The sequence below is a fragment of the Pseudophryne corroboree genome, chromosome 11 (assembly GCF_028390025.1).
Source record: "Pseudophryne corroboree isolate aPseCor3 chromosome 11, aPseCor3.hap2, whole genome shotgun sequence".
Lineage (NCBI taxonomy): Eukaryota > Metazoa > Chordata > Amphibia > Anura > Myobatrachidae > Pseudophryne > Pseudophryne corroboree.
In genome coordinates, this window is record NC_086454.1 from 245,829,052 (window position 1) to 245,847,316 (window position 18,265).

Consider the following 18,265-nt stretch of genomic DNA (forward strand, 5'->3'; position numbering starts at 1 on the left):
GCTACTGCAGCTGGGCCTCTCCTTCCACATAGGCTGGCCACCGCTGTGAATGCTGGGATGCTCTTCCCTCATCACAGCGATGGCGGGCAGCCTATGTGGAAGGAGAGGGACAGCTGCAGCGGCGCCTCCACCAATTACACTGCGCTGCTGCTCCTCCTTCTTCTCCCCTGCCCGGCATCATCATCTGCCAGAAGCTGCAGCGAGGAGCCTGACTGCCAATGGAGACAGTAAGTATAATCTATTCTGTCTATCTATCTATCTATCTATCTATCTATCTATCTATCTATCTATCTATCTATCTAGTCTGTCTGACTTAATGTGTAAAAAGGGGACTCTGTCTGAGTAATGTGTAAAAAAGGGGACGCTGTCTGTAATGTGTAAAAATGGGACGCTGTCTGCTGTATTGTGTAAAAAGGGAAAGCTGTCTGCCGTAATGTGTAAAAAAGGGGACGCAGTCCACTGTAATGTGTAAAAGGGGCTCTACCTGCTGTAGTGGTGCTACTGTGCGGTGTAATTTGAATAAAGGAGACTACTGTGCACCGTTATATGAATTGGTATTATTTTGTGGCCAAACCCCTTCCCCATGAAGCCACGCCCCTATATTTTTTGCGTGCGCCTATAGCGCGCACTGCCCCTGTTTTACAAAGAGTGCCTTGACGTTTTTTGCACACAGCGCTAAAATGTCTAATTACGGCACTGTTGCTAGGTATCCATTTCCCTGGCCCTGAGCAGGTCCCCCTCACCAGATCCTCTTCAGGGGTGAGGGAGTGGACTTGGACGGGATGAGGGAGGGCCCAAAGCATTTTGTCACACCTGGGCCCACCGCTCACTAGGTCCGCCACTGATCTTCTTTGTCATATTCTAATCATTTTTATAGTCAAAACCAGAGGCGTAACTAGACATTTTAGTGTCATGTTCCAACCTAGAATGTTTGAAGAAAAAGAAGAAAGAATTCTGTATTGTCGACGTAGAATTCTTTCTTCATTTTCTTCAAACATTCTAGTTTCGATATACTGTAGTTGACTGCACCCCCTGATTACATTAATACTGTGTTTAATACTGAATAGGGGTCTTTGTGAGTGAATGTATGGTGATGAACCATATACATTCACCCAAATTATTCTAACATTGATTTTTGAGTGTGCAGATATCCAGTTTCTAGTGTCATGTTCCAGAAAGAGCGTTGGTGCCTCCACTCTTAGGTGTGTTTTAAGGGAGGAGGGGGACCGTGTGCAGACTCCAGATGCCCCCCTCCTCTCCACAGCGCAGCAGGCTCCGGCAATGTGATGGAGTCTTCTGAGCATGTACAGGTCTCCAGAAATATGGTGCGTGCAATGGTCCGGAGACTAATTATTAACTGCGAAAGCGGTGACCATTTTATATATATATTTTTTTTTGCCATGGCTGCAGCTCCAATCACAGGACTCCGGAAAGGTGAGTATTAAAACAATATGGGTGTAATGTGTGCGGTGTGGGCCCCCTGGACTCAGGGGCCCGTGTGCACCGCACACATTGCACTCATGATAGAAACACACATGCCTTCACTTGTAGCCTAAACCAAATGGTGTAAAAAAATCCATGACAAGCCTACACACACACTTACACACACACACACACACACACACACACACACACACACACACACACACACACACACACACACACACACACACACACACACCCTTAGAATACAAACACATTTACATACAGTAAACATTTTTTTTATTAAAGTATGATTCCCATCGCTCACATATTTCTCCAAATTTTTAATTAACACAAGTGACAAATTAACTTAGATAAGGCTTATATATTAACAACATATAAAAAGTTATTCTTTAAAAATGTGAATAGATTTGTATCAATTATATATATGGTTTTTAATGATAATGTTACTTAATACCAGTATACATACATATATACACAAACAACATATAAACATAAAACCAGGCGGAAGTTCAGTCTCTGTAATGAGTATCCAGACTTTAAAGGTTTGTCTACAGTCCGTATATAGACCCTCATTTAGCTCAGATCACTGTCTGACAAAAATTGCAATCGAGCAATTTTTGTCAAACTACGCATGCGCTGCGGCCGCAGAGTGCATGCGTATGCATTCACAGTGTGATTGCATCCCTGAAGGATGTGATCACACTATGACTGGGTGGACTGTTTTTGTGGCAGCTGGGTGATGTCACACGCAGCTGCTCCAATGAAGAAAATGGCGGCGGACCACCTGCAAGCACAAACTCCACACATTGGGAATGGAATCCATGACCTCAGTGATGTCAGGCAGTAATGTCCCCCATTACACCATCCATCATTCCAAGACTTTTGGATTTCTAGCTTGATATCAAGAACTTAATATTTGCGGTCCTTAATTGGTGTGTGTGTGTGTGTGTGTGTGTGTGTGTGTGTGTGTGTGTGTGTGTGTGTGTGTGTGTGTGTGTATGAACATTTGGAACATTTTAACAGTGAACGTTTGCTGTGGTATACTATATGTGAAGTTCCAGCTTCCTTAAATTTAAAATGTCTTTCTTATTTATTTATTCATTTTATGTCACCTGCAAACAGGATAGCCATATATGCTGACGGCTGAACTAATGTGATATCAGAGAGGCATGAGGTATAAAGTATACATCAGTAATTCCTAATTCACTTACTTTACTGCCAAAGGAAGTTCTACCTGCATAACCTTTAATCCTTTATCTGTTCACTTGTTTTTCAGGTACACTTTCCCTTTAAAAACAAAATCATATGTATTATGACATTGCCATGTCATATAGCCCCCCCTCCCAGACAGAGGCCTCATAGCTCAACTGAAGAGGACAGCGACAATGTTTGTACGTGTCGTATATTGTAAGTAATCTAACAACCTTTGACATTCTGTTCATGTAACATTATTTTATATTTGTTTTGTAACCCATTTTTATGTACACAGACACTACCTATTCCTGGGACAGCCTTCTTTATCAATTCTTAATACTTCTTTATCTTTTATATTACAGCTTTCTCAAATCCCATCTGGAATAATAGCCATAAGCAGCAGTGGAGAGGTGATTCAACATCACCAACAGGGATGAGGACCTCAGCGGAAGACTGGCAGAGGCCAGGATGACGAGGTTGGACGAGGACCTCAGCACCAGATATGGCGTAAACGGGATACACAGAAACTGGCCGGAAGGGGATAACACCCCCAAAGCCAGACTGGTAGAAGCCAGAACGCCCTCTGCCAGACTGGGAGAGGCCAGAGCCTCCATTGCCAGAATCAGAGATGCCAGTGCACCCATTGCCAGACTGACAGTGGCCAGTGCCAGGCTAGTAGAGGCCAGCAACAAACTGATAGAAGTCAGCACCCCCAGCAACAAACTGGGAGAGGTCAGTACTCCTAATATCAGAGTGGGAGAGGCCCAGGCTCCCAGCACCACCATGGGAAAGGCCAGGACCCTGAGCAACACTTTGGGAGAGGCCAGCACTCCCAATACCACTGTTAGAGAGGCCAGTATCACAAGAAACACTGTGGGAGAGGTCAGTGCCCCCAGCAACAGTGTAGGGGAGGCCAGCACTCCCTATATTACAGTGGGAGAGGCCACCCCAGCACCATCTGACAGGTCAGTGGGCCCCCAGCAATATCTATCAGGCCAGGACCCATAGCGCCATCTTAGAAGCCATCAGGATGGTTTTCTTTATCACTTCTTTTTACTTCTATATCTTTTAAATTACAGCTTCAGCAGAGAGCTGAGTGACATTGCCACCAACGTGGATTAGGACCTCAGCAGAAGACTGGCAGAGGCCAGGATGACCAGGCTGGACGAGGACCTCAGCGCCGGATATGGTGTAAACGGGATGCACATAAACTGTCCGGAAGGGGATAACACCCCCAAAGCCAGACTGGGAGAAGCCAGAAGCCCCAGTGACAGACTGGGAGAGGCCAGAGCCTCCATTGCCAGAATCAGAGATGCCCGTGCACCCATTGCCAGACTGACAGTGGCCAGTGCCAGGCTAGTAGAGGCCAGCACCAGACTAACAGACGTCAGCACCCCCAGCAACAAACTGGGAAAGGTCAGCACTCCCTATATCAGAGTGAAAGAGGGCCAGGACCCTGAGCAACACTTTGGGAGAGGCCAGCACTTCCAGCACCACCGTTGGAGAGGCCAGTATCACAAGAAACACGGTGGGAGAGGTCAGTACCACCAGCACCAGTGAAGGGGAGGCCAGCACTCCCTATATCACAGTGGGAGAGGCCACCCCAGCACCATCTGACAGATCAGTGGGCCCACAACAATATCTATCAGGCCAGGACCACCAGCACCATCTGAGAGGCCATCAGGGTGGTTTTCTTTATCACTTCTTAACACTTCTATGTCTTTTATATTACAGCTTCAGTAGTGGAGAGCTGAGTGACATTGCCACCAACGCGGATCAGGACCTCAGCGGAAGACTGGCAGAGCCCAGGATGCCCAGGCTGGAAGAGGACAAGCACCTCAGCGCCAGATATGGAATACACGGGATGCACAGAAACTAACCAGAAGGGGATAACATCCCCAGAGCCATGCTGGGAGAGGCCACCCCAGAACCATGTGGCAGGTCACTGGTCCCCCAGCAATATCTATAAGGCCAGGGACCCCAGTGCCATCTTAGAAGCCATCAGGATGGTTTTCTTTATCACTTCTTAATACTTCTATATCTTTTATAATACAGCTTAAGCAGCAAAGAGCTGAGTGACATTGACAACGATGCAGATTAGGACCTCAGCGGAAGACTGGCAGAGCCCAGGATGCCCAGGCTGGAAGAGAACAAGGACCTCGTGCCAGATATGGAATACACGCAATGCACAGAAACTGTCCGGAAGGGGATAACATCCCCAGAGCCATGTGGCAGGCCAGGGTCTCCAGCAATATCTCCCCGGCCAGCGCCCACAGCACCATCTAAGAGGCCATCAGGATGGTTTTCTTTATCACTTCTTAATACTTCTATATCTTTTATATTACAGCTTCAGCAACAGAGAGCTGAGTGACATTGCCACCAACGTGGTTTAGGACCTCAGCGGAAGACAGGAAGAGCCCAGGATGCCCAGGCTGGAAGAGGACAAGGACCTCAGCACCAGATATGGAATACACACAATGCACAGAAACTGACCGCAAGGGGATAACATCCCCAGAGCCTTTCTGTGAAAGGCCACCCCAGCACCATGTGGCAGGCCAGGGCCCCCAAGCAAAATCTATCAGGCCAGCGCCCCCAGCACCATCTGAAAGGCCATAATAATAACTTTACAGAATATAAGGGGACAGAATCAGGTTAGGATGTGGTGTTTGGTATCCAGATGTACAGTATTTCAAGGGCAATATTCCGATCGCAGTTTGCAGAATGTAGCAGCTCCTGTACATAGATATGCACAGGAATACAATATTAATATCACACTGTATTTACTGTACTCCTTATATTCGGTGGGAACCCAGTGGAGGACACCTGCAAGTGCACCTGGACCAGGCATCGCCCACCTATTCAAACCGATATATGACCCCTCAAGTACTGTAAATGACCAGCCCTGTGACCTATGAAAGAAGAGATTACAGTTTCCTTTGTACTATGTTTTGGACAATTGTATAAAAGCCAAGTCTCCTGGCCGGTCCCAGTCTAATTCTCTAAAGGTCATCTAGCTAGACTGACTGAGGACCGGATCCGGGTGGCACAGGCGAACAAACGTATGTATCCATTGGTTGTAGCTTTTCTCTTGTATTGTTGTATTTCTGTTGTACGCCCTTTTAAGTAAATATTTGTTGCTGGGTTGGACCACAACATAACATATACAATTGGTGTCGCATTGCATTCCTGTTAGGGGTTTTAAAGTATATTCAGCCGCACGTGTAGCTACCTTGTGCTTACAACGTGTCGGCGTGCTTAAGCAATGTGTACACATTCATAGAGGTTTATCTCACACACTGGCCCTCATTCCGAGTTGTTCGCTCGCAAGCTGCTTTTAGCAGCATTGCACACGCTAAGCTGCCGCCTACTGGGAGTGAATCATAGCTTAGCAGAATTGCGAACGAAAGATTTGCAATATTGCAAAAAGATTTCTCTGTGCAGTTTCTGAGTAGCTCGAGACTTACTCTTCCAGTGCGATCAGTTCAGTGCTTGTCGTTCCTGGTTTGACGTCACAAACACACCCAGCGTTCGCCCAGACACTCCCCCGTTTCTTCAGCCACTCCCGCGTTTTTTCCAGAAACGGCAGCGTTTTTTCACACACTCCCAGAAAACGGCCAGTTTCCGCCCAGAAACACCCACTTCCTGTTAGTCACACTCCGATCACCAGAACGAAGAAAAAACCTTGTAATGCCGTGAGTAAAATACCAAACTTCTTAGCAAATTTACTTGGCGCAGTCACAGTGCGAACATTGCGCATGTGCAATTAGCGGAAAATCGCTGCGATGCGAAGAAAATTACCAAGCGAACAACTCGGAATGAGGGCCACTGTGCGGTCGCAGCGGCCCAAACACTGGTGTATTAAGGTATTGCTTTTTTCCCCTGAAAGTAAAAAGAACTTAACAATAGTAACATAGTAACATAGTTAATGAGGTTGAAAAGAGGAAAAATGGCCATCGGGTTCAACCTTTACTGTATTAAGCTGTGCACATTATAAAGCACCAGCTGAAGTAATGTTTTTGTACCAGTTGACAACTATATTTCTTAACACTCCCAGATACTTAATGTCAATATATTAAATGGATACTTTTTTCAGCTAGAAAGCTGTCCAATCCGTTTCTATCTGCATTTACAGAGTCCGCCATTATTACCTTATCCGGTATGGAGTTCCAAAACCTTATTGCCCTTACGGTAAAGAACCCTTTCCTATGTTGTGTATGGAATTTTCTCTCCTCTAGCCTTAGCGAGTGCCCACGTGTCCTATACAGAGTTCTATTAATAAACTGCTAAATCCTTGTAATGACCCTTTACATATTTGAAGATATTAATAATGTCTCCTCTTAGACGCCTCTTTTCTAGTGTATACAAATTTAACTTTGTAAGCCTTTCCTCATACTCCAGTGTCTCTAACCCTTTAATTAGTTTAGTAGCTCGCCTTTGAACTCTTTCGAGTTCCCAGATATCTTTTTTATAATATGGTGCCCAAAATTGAACACAATATTCCAAGTGCGGACGTACCAATGATTTGTACAACGGCAGGATTACATCCTCGTCCCTTGTCACAATACCCCATTTTATACACGCAAGGGCTTTGCTTGCCTTCTTTGCTGCATTTTGACATTGTGTACTGTTATTAAGCCTATTATCTATGAGCACCCCCAAACCTTTTTCCACTACTGTTACCCCTATATTTTCCCCATTAAATGAGTAGGATGCAAGTTTGTTTTTAATCCCAAAATGCATAACTTTGCATTTTGCAATATTGAACCTCATTCCCCATTTAGACGCCCAGGTTTTAAGTTTAAATAAGTCATTCTGTAGAGACTCCACATCTATTTCTAAATGAATTACCTTACGCAGTTTGATATCATCTGCAAAGATTGACACTGTGCTTCCCAGGCCTATTCCTAGATCATTAATAAATATATTGAACAGTAGCGGGGCAAGTACGGACCCTTGCGGTATTCCGCTGACTACTGGTGCCCAGCTGGAGAACATCCCATTGACCACTACTCGTACCCTGTTATCCAGCCAATTACCTATCCATGTACAAATAGTATTTCCTAGGCCAAGTTCCCTTAATTTGATGATCAGTCTCCTGTGAGGCACTGTATTGAAGGCTTTTGCAAAATCTAAATAGACAACATCCACTGCTTTTCCCTGGTCAAGATTATCGCTCACTTCCTCGTAGAAGCTAATTAAGTTAGTTTGACATGATCTGTCCCTCACAAGCCCATGCTGACTCGTGCTAATAAACTTCGTATTCTTCAGACAATCCTCTATGCTATCCTTCAAAATTCCTTCCGATATTTTACCCACTATAGAGGTTAAACTAACTGGACTATAGCTCCCAGGATGATTTTTAGATCCCTTTTTAAATAATGTCACTATAAGGGTCTTGCTAGCTGTGCCCTAAGCTCTATAATAACCCTTGGGTGAAAACCATCTGGGCCTGATGATTTATTAATCTTTATGTTGCTTAGTCTCTCCAGGACTACTTCCTCACTTAAACTAGCATCTAGCCAAGAATCATTACCTTCACTGTCGTAATGCACTACTATCACTGTCTGATCCTCTCTTGTGAATACTGATGAAAAAAGTTGTTCAGTATATCCGCTTTTATTTTGTCATCGTTTATTAAGGCTCCCAGTTCATCTTTTAATGGGCATAAGTTCTCCTTTTTAAACCTTTTACTGTTTTTATAAAACTTTTTATGATTGGCTTTACTCTCTATAGCGATTTACTTTTTGTTTACAATTTTAGCTGCTCTTATTACTTTTTTGCGTCTTTTATTGCATTCCTTGTAATACTGGAATGACTTCTCCCATCCAACAGATTTAAATGTTTTGAAAGCACGCCTCTTTTTAGCCATTTCTTTTTTACCTCGTTATTAAGACACATTGTTACACAGTGTTTAGTACTCCTGTGTTTACTGTCCATTGGAATTAATTTGTGAATATTGCTATCAAGCAACCCTTTTAAATGTCCTTACCATGAAACAAAACTTCTCATTCAATGTCGTTTAGTGCCTGTCTCAGCATATTGAAGTTAGTTTTTCTAAAGTTTTATGTTTTGGTTGATCCCTTATAGCTATGTTTCTTGAAACTGATGTCGAATGTGATCATATAGTGATCACTGTTTCCCAAGGTCTCCCCAACTGTAATGTTTGATATAATGTCCACATTATTGGTAATAACTACAGTAGGTCCAGAATATAATTACCTCTAGTTGGGTCCTCGACTAATTGAGGCAAGTATTGATCCTTTAATGTAGTTAGGAACCTGCTGCTCCTAGCTTTTACACATGAATCGTTACTCCAATTTATATCAGGATAATTGAAATCCCCTATCACTAGGATGTCCCCCATTCCCGCAGCTTTTTCAATTTACTACAAGAGTTGTTCCTCCTCATGTATGCTAATATCCGGTTGTTTGTAGCACATGCCAATGACTAGTTTTTTTGTGTCAATGCCCCCACTTGTGATCTCAACCCATAGGGATTCCATGTTATCTCTAGTCCCCTTGTAAATAACATCTATTAAGCATCTCTTTATATATTATCACAGCTCTGCATCTCTATATATCTTCACAGATCTGCATCTTTTTATATATCATCACAGATCTGCATCACTTTATATAAAGAAACATCAGTGACATGTGGTCAGGTGAGGCATTCTCTCTCCTGTCTTACTTCAGTTTACTCCAGAGTGTTGACTATAAAAATGATAAGTAAAAGACACAGAAGATATTATAAATATCTTCTTCAGTGGCGGAACTACCACCAGTGCAAGCAGTGCTTTGCACTGGGCCCCGCTACAGTCAAGGGGCCCAAAGCCAGCGTGGCATGCAATGAGTCAAACTTACTCATTACATGCCGCCCGCTGAGGAGAGGAGCAGCACCCATGGGAGGAGAGGAGGAGGGAGGTGGAGGAGGGACCTACAGCAGCGCACTGTAATTGGTGGAGGCGCTACTGCAGCTGGCCCTCTCCTTCCACATAGGCTGGCCACCGCTGTGAATGCTGGGATGCTCTTCCCTCATCACAGCGATGGCAGGCAGCCTATGTGGAAGGAGAGGGACAGCTGCAGCGGCGCCTCCACCAATTACACTGCGCTGCTGCTCCTCCTTCTTCTCCCCTGCCCGGCATCATCATCTGCCAGAAGCTGCAGCGAGGAGCCTGACTGCCAATGGAGACAGTAAGTATAATCTATTCTGTCTGTCTATCTATCTATCTATCTATCTATCTATCTATCTATCTATTCTGTCTGTCTGACTTAATGTGTAAAAAGGGGACTCTGTCTGAGTAATGTGTAAAAAAGGGGACGCTGTCTGTAATGTGTAAAAATGGGACGCTGTCTGCTGTATTGTGTAAAAAGGGAAAGCTGTCTGCTGTAATGTGTAAAAAAGGGGACGCAGTCCACCGTAATGTGTAAAAGGGGCTCTACCTGGTGTAGTGGTGCTACAGTGCAGTGTAATTTGAATAAAGGAGACTACTGTGCACCGTTATATGAATTGGTATTATTTTGTGGCCAAACCCCTTCCCCATGAAGCCACGCCCCTATATTTTTTGCGTGCGCCTATAGCGCGCACTGCCCCTGTTTTACAAAGAGTGCCTTGACGTTTTTTGCACACAGCGCTAAAATGTCTAATTACGGCACTGTTGCTAGGTATCCATTTCCCTGGCCCTGAGCAGGTCCCCCTCACCAGATCCTCTTCAGGGTGAGGGGGTGGACTTGGACGGGATGAGGGAGGGCCCAAAGCATTTTGTCACACCTGGGCCCACCGCTCACTAGTTCCGCCACTGATCTTCTTTGTTTTATTCTAATCATTTTTATAGTCAAAACCAGAGGCGTAACTAGACATTTTAGTGTCATGTTCCAACCTAGAATGTTTGAAGAAAAAGAAGAAAGAATTCTGTATTGTCGACGTAGAATTCTTTCTTCTTTTTCTTCAAACATTCTAGTTTCGATATACTGTAGTTGACTGCACCCCCTGATTACGTTAATACTGTGTTTAATACTGAATAGGGGTCTTTGTGAGTGAATGTATGGTGATGAACCATATACATTCACCCAAATTATTCTAACATTGATTTTTGAGTGTGCAGATATCCAGTTTCTAGTGTCATGTTCCAGAAAGAGCGTTGGTGCCTCCACTCTTAGGTGCGTTTTAAGGGAGGAGGGGGACCGTGTGCAGACTCCAGATGCCCCCCTCCTCTCCACAGCGCAGCAGGCTCCGGCAATGTGATGGAGTCTTCTGAGCATGTACAGGTCTCCAGAAATATGGTGCGTGCAATGGTCCGGAGACTAATTATTAACTGCGAAAGCGGTGGCCATTTTATATATTTTTTTTTTGCCATGGCTGCAGCTCCAATCACAGGACTCCGGAAAGGTGAGTATTAAAACAATATGGGTGTAATGTGTGCGGTGTGGGCACCCTGGACTCAGCGGCCGGTGTGCACCGCACACATTGCACTCATGATAGAAACACCCATGCCTTCACTTGTAGCCTAAACCAAATGGTGTAATAACAAATCCATGACAAGCCTACACACACACACACACACACACACACACACGCGCACACACACACACACACACACACACACACACACATACACACACACTTATAAATACAAACACATTTACATACAGTAAACATTTTTTTTATTAAAGTATGATTCCCATCGCTCACATATTTCTCCAAATTTTTAATTAACACAAGTGACAAATTAACTTAGATAAGGCTTATATATTAACAACATATAAAAAGTTATTCTTTAAAAATGTGAATAGATTTGTATCAATTATATATATGGTTTTTAATGATAATGTTACTTAATACCAGTATACATACATATATACACAAACAACATATAAACATAAAACCAGGCGGAAGTTCAGTCTCTGTAATGAGATTCCAGACTTTAAAGGTTTGTCTACAGTCCGTATATAGACCCTCATTTAGCTCAGATCACTGTCTGACAAAAATTGCAATCGAGCAATTTTTGTCAAACTACGCATGCGCTGCGGCCGCAGAGTGCATGCGTATGCATTCACAGTGTGATTGCATCCCTGAAGGATGTGATCACACTATGACTGGGTGGACTGTTTTTGTGGCGGCTGAGTGATGTCACACGCAGCTGCTCCAATGAAGAAAATGGCGGCGGACCACCTGCAAGCACAAACTCCACACATTGGGAATGGAATCCATGACCTCAGTGATGTCAGGCAGTAATGTCCCCCATTACACCATCCATCATTCCAAGACTTTTGGATTTCTAGCTTGATATCAAGAACTTAATATTTGCGGTCCTTAATTGGTGTGTGTGTGTGTGTGTGTGTGTGTGTGTGTGTGTGTGTGTGTGTGAACATTTGGAACATTTTAACAGTGAACGTTTGCTGTGGTATACTATATGTGAAGTTCCAGCTTCCTTAAATTTAAAATGTCTTTCTTATTTATTTATTCATTTTATGTCACCTGCAAACAGGATAGCCATATATGCTGACGGCTGAACTAATGTGATATCAGAGAGGCATGAGGTATAAAGTATACATCAGTAATTCCTAATTCACTTACTTTACTGCCAAAGGAAGTTCTACCTGCATAACCTTTAATCCTTTATCCGCTCACTTGTTTTTCAGGTACACTTTCCCTTTAAAAACAAAATCATATGTATTATGACATTGCCATGTCATATAGCCCCCCCTCCCAGACAGAGGCCTCATAGCTCAACTGAAGAGGACAGCGACAATGTTTGTATGTGTCGTATATTGTAAGTAATCTAACAACCTTTGACATTCTGTTCATGTAACATTATTTTATATTTGTTTTGTAACCCATTTTTATGTACACAGACACTACCTATTCCTGGGACAGCCTTCTTTATCAATTCTTAATACTTCTTTATCTTTTATATTACAGCTTTCTCAAATCCCATCTGGAATAATAGCCATAAGCAGCAGTGGAGAGGTGATTCAACATCACCAACAGGGATGAGGACCTCAGCGGAAGACTGGCAGAGGCCAGGATGACGAGGTTGGACGAGGACCTCAGCACCAGATATGGCGTAAACGGGATACACAGAAACTGGCCGGAAGGGGATAACACCCCCAAAGCCAGACTGGGAGAAGCCAGAACCCCCTCTGCCAGACTGGGAGAGGCCAGAGCCTCCATTGCCAGAATCAGAGATGCCAGTGCACCCATTGCCAGACTGACAGTGGCCAGTGCCAGGCTAGTAGAGGCCAGCAACAAACTGATAGAAGTCAGCACCCCCAGCAACAAACTCGGAGAGGTCAGTACTCCTAATATCAGAGTGGGAGAGGCCCAGGCTCCCAGCACCACCATGGGAAAGGCCAGGACCCTGAGCAACACTTTGGGAGAGGCCAGCACTCCCAATACCACTGTTAGAGAGGCCAGTATTACAAGAAACACTGTGGGAGAGGTCAGTACCCCCAGCAACAGTGTAGGGGAGGCCAGCACTCCCTATATTACAGTGGGAGAGGCCACCCCAGCACCATCTGACAGGTCAGTGGGCCCCCAGCAATATCTATCAGGCCAGAACCCATAGCGCCATCTTAGAAGCCATCAGGATGGTTTTCTTTATCACTTCTTTTTACTTCTATATCTTTTAAATTACAGCTTCAGCAGAGAGCTGAGTGACATTGCCACCAACGCGGATTAGGACCTCAGCAGAAGACTGGCAGAGGCCAGGATGACCAGGCTGGACGAGGACCTCAGCGCCGGATATGTGCATCCCGCACATAAACTCGCTGGATAACACCCCCAACGCCAGACTGGGAGAAGCCAGAAGCCCCAGTGACAGACAGGGAGAGGCCAGAGCCTCCATTGCCAGAATCAGAGATGCCCGTACACCCATTGCCAGACTGACAGTGGCCAGTGCCAGGCTAGTAGAGGCCAGCACCAGACTAACAGATGTCAGCACCCCCAGCAAAAAACTGGGAAAGGTCAGCACTCCCTATATCAGAGTGAAAGAGGCCCAGGACCCTGAGCAACACTTTGGGAGAGGCCAGCACTTCCAGCACCACCGTTGGAGAGGCCAGTATCACAAGAAACACGGTGGGAGAGGTCAGTACCACCAGCACCAGTGAAGGGGAGGCCAGCACTCCCTATATCACAGTGGGAGAGGCCACCCCAGCACCATCTGACAGATCAGTGGGCCCACAACAATATCTATCAGGCCAGGACCACCAGCACCATCTGAGAGGCCATCAGGGTGGTTTTCTTTGTCACTTCTTAACACTTCTATATCTTTTATATTACAACTTCAGTAGTGGAGAGCTGAGTGACATTGCCACCAACGCGGATCAGGACCTCAGCGGACGACTGGCAGAGCCCAGGATGCCCAGGCTGGAAGAGGACAAGCACCTCAGCGCCAGATATGGAATACACGGGATGCACAGAAACTAACCAGAAGGGGATAACATCCCCAGAGCCATGCTGGGAGAGGCCACCCCAGAACCATGTGGCAGGTCACTGGTCCCCCAGCAATATCTATAAGGCCAGGGAACCCAGTGCCATCTTAGAAGCCATCAGGATGGTTTTCTTTATCACTTCTTAATACTTCTATATCTTTTATAATACAGCTTAAGCAGCAAAGAGCTGAGTGACATTGACAACGACACAGATTAGGACCTCAGCGGAAGACTGGCAGAGCCCAGGATGCCCAGGCTGGAAGAGAACAAGGACCTCAGTGCCAGATATGGAATACACGCAATGCACAGAAACTGTCCGGAAGGGGATAACATCCCCAGAGCCATGTGGCAGGCCAGGATCTCCAGCAATATCTCCCCGGCCAGCGCCCACAGCACCATCTAAGAGGCCATCAGGATGGTTTTCTTTATCACTTCTTAATACTTCTATATCTTTTATATTACAGCTTCAGCAACAGAGAGCTGAGTGACATTGCCACCAACGTGGTTTAGGACCTCAGCGGAAGACAGGAAGAGCCCAGGATGCCCAGGCTGGAAGAGGACAAGGACCTCAGCACCGGATATGGAATACACACAATGCACAGAAACTGACCGCAAGGGGATAACATCCCCAGAGCCTTTCTGTGAAAGGCCACCCCAGCACCATGTGGCAGGCCAGGGCCCCCAAGCAAAATCTATCAGGCCAGCGCCCCCAGCACCACCTGAAAGGCCATAATAATAACTTTACAGAATATAAGGGGACAGAATCAGGTTAGGATGTGGTGTTTGGTATCCAGATGTACAGTATTTCAAGGGCAATATTCCGATCGCAGTTTGCAGAATGTAGCAGCTCCTGTACATAGATATGCACAGGAATACAATATTAATATCACACTGTATTTACTGTACTCCTTATATTCGGTGGGAACCCAGTGGAGGACACCAGCAAGTGCACCTGGACCAGGCATCGCCCACCTATTCAAACCGATATATGACCCCTCAAGTACTGTAAATGACCAGCCCTGTGACCTATGAAAGAAGAGATTACAGTTTCCTTTGTACTATGTTTTGGACAATTGTATAAAAGCCAAGCCTCCTGGCCGGTCCCAGTCTAATTCTCTAAAGGTCATCTAGCTAGACTGACTGAGGACCGGATCCGGGGTGGCACAGGCGAACAAACGTATGTATCCATTGGTTGTAGCTTTTCTCTTGTATTGTTGTATTTCTGTTGTACGCCCTTTTAAGTAAATATTTGTTGCTGGGTTGGACCACAACATAACATATACAATTGGTGTCGCATTGCATTCCTGTTAGGGGTTTTAAAGTATATTCAGCCGCACGTGTAGCTACCTTGTGCTTACAACGTGTCGGCGTGCTTAAGCAATGTGTACACATTCATAGAGGTTTATCCCACACACTGGCCCTCATTCCGAGTTGTTCGCTCGCAAGCTGCTTTTAGCAGCATTGCACACGCTAAGCCGCCGCCTACTGGGAGTGAATCGTAGCTTAGCAGAATTGCGAACGAAAGATTCGCAATATTGCGAAAAGATTTCTCTGTGCAGTTTCTGAGTAGCTCGAGACTTACTCTTCCAGTGCGATCAGTTCAGTGCTTGTTGTTCCTGGTTTGACGTCACAAACACACCCAGCGTTCGCCCAGACACTCCCCCGTTTCTTCAGCCACTCCCGCGTTTTCTCCAGAAACGGCAGCGTTTTTTCACACACTCCCAGAAAACGGCCAGTTTCCGCCCAGAAACACCCACTTCCTGTCAATCACACTCCGATCACCAGAACGAAGAAAAAACCTCGTAATGCCGTGAGTAAAATACCAAACTTCTTAGCAAATTTACTTGGCGCAGTCACAGTGCGAACATTGCACATGCGCAATTAGCGGAAATCGCTGCGATGCGAAGAAAATTACCAAGTGAACAACTCGGAATGAGGGCCACTGTGCGGTCGCAGCGGCCCAAACACTGGTGTATTAAGGTATTGCTTTTTTTTCCTGAAAGTTAAAAGAACTTAACAATACTAACATAGTAACATAGTTAATGAGGTTGAAAAGAGGAAAAATTGCCATCGGGTTCAACCTTTACTGTGTTAAGCTGTGCACATTATAAAGCACCAGCTGAAGTAATGTTTTCGTACCAGTTGACAACTATATTTCTTAACACTCCCAGATACTTAATGTCAATATATTAAATGGATACTTTTTTCAGCTAGAAAGCTGTCCAATCCGTTTCTAACTGCATTTACAGAGTCCGCCATTATTACCTTATCCGGCATGGAGTTCCAAAACCTTATTGCCCTTACGGTAAAGAACCCTTTCCTATGTTGTGTATGGAATTTTCTCTCCTCTAGCCTTAGCGAGTGCCCACGTGTCCTATACAGAGTTCTATTAATAAACTGCTAAATCCTTGTAATGACCCTTTACATATTTGAAGATATTAATAATGTCTCCTCTTAGACGCCTCTTTTCTAGTGTATACAAATTTAACCTTGTAAGCCTTTCCTCATACTCCAGTGTCTCTAACCCTTTAATTAGTTTAGTAGCTCGCCTTTGAACTCTTTCGAGTTCCCAGATATCTTTTTTATAATATGGTGCCCAAAATTGAACACAATATTCCAAGTGCGGACGTACCAATGATTTTGTACAACGGCAGGATTACATCCTCGTCCCTTGTCACAATACCCCATTTTATGCACGCAAGGGCTTTGCTTGCCTTCTTTGCTGCATTTTGACATTGTGTACTGTTATTAAGCCTATTATCTATGAGCACCCCTAAATCTTTTTCCACTACTGTTACCCCTATATTTTCCTTATTAAATGAGTAGGATGCAAGTTTGTTTTTAATCCCAAAATGCATAACTTTGCATTTTGCAATATTGAACCTCATTCCCCATTTAGACGCCCAGGTTTTAAGTTTAAATAAGTTATTCTGTAGAGACTCCACATCTATTTCTAAATGAATTACCTTACGCAGTTTGATATCATCTGCAAAGATTGACACTGTGCTTCCCAGGCCTATTCCTAGATCATTAATAAATATATTGAACAGTAGCGGGGCAAGTACGGACCCTTGCGGTATTCCGCTGACTACTGGTGCCCAGCTGGAGAACATCCCATTGACCACTACTCGTACCCTGTTATCCAGCCAATTACCTATCCATGTACAAATAGTATTTCCTAGGCCAAGTTCCCTTAATTTGATGATCAGTCTCCTGTGAGGCACTGTATTGAAGGCTTTTGCAAAATCTAAATAGACAACATCCACTGCTTTTCCCTGGTCAAGATTATCGCTCACTTCCTCGTAGAAGCTAATTAAGTTAGTTTGACATGATCTGTCCCTCACAAACCCATGCTGACTCGTGCTAATAAACTTCATATTCTTCAGACAATCCTCTATGCTATCTTTCAAAATTCCTTCCGATATTTTACCCACTATAAAGGTTAAACTAGCTGGACTATAGCTCCCAGGATGATTTTTAGATCCGTTTTTAAATAATGTCACTATAAGAGTCTTGCTAGCTGTGCCCTAAGCTCTATAATAACCCTTGGGTGAAAACCATCTGGGCCTGATGATTTATTAATCTTTATGTTGCTTAGTCTCTCCAGGACTACTTCTCACTTAAACTAGCATCTAGCCAAGAATCATTACCTTCACTGTCGTAATGCACTACTATCACTGTCTGATCCTCTCTTGTGAATACTGATGAAAAAAGTTGTTCAGTATATCCGCTTTTATTTTGTCATCGTTTATTAAGGCTCCCAGTTCATCTTTTAATGGGCATAAGTTCTCCTTTTTTAACCTTTTACTGTTTTTGTATTTATAAAACTTTTTTATGATTGGCTTTACTCTCTATAGCGATTTGCTTTTTGTTTACAATTTTAGCTGCTCTTGTTACTTTTTTGCGTCTTTTATTGCATTCCTTGTAATACTGGAATGACTTCTCCCATCCAACAGATTTAAATGTTTTGAAAGCACGCCTCTTTTTAGCCATTTCTTTTTTACCTCGTTATTAAGACACATTGGTTTGTGTTTAGTACTCCTGTGTTTACTGTCCATTGGAATTAATTTGTGAATATTGCCATCAAGCAACCCTTTTAAATGTCCTTACCATGAAACAAAACTTCTCATTCAATGTCGTTTAGTGCCTGTCTCAGCATATTGAAGTTAGTTTTTCTAAAGTTTTATGTTTTGGTT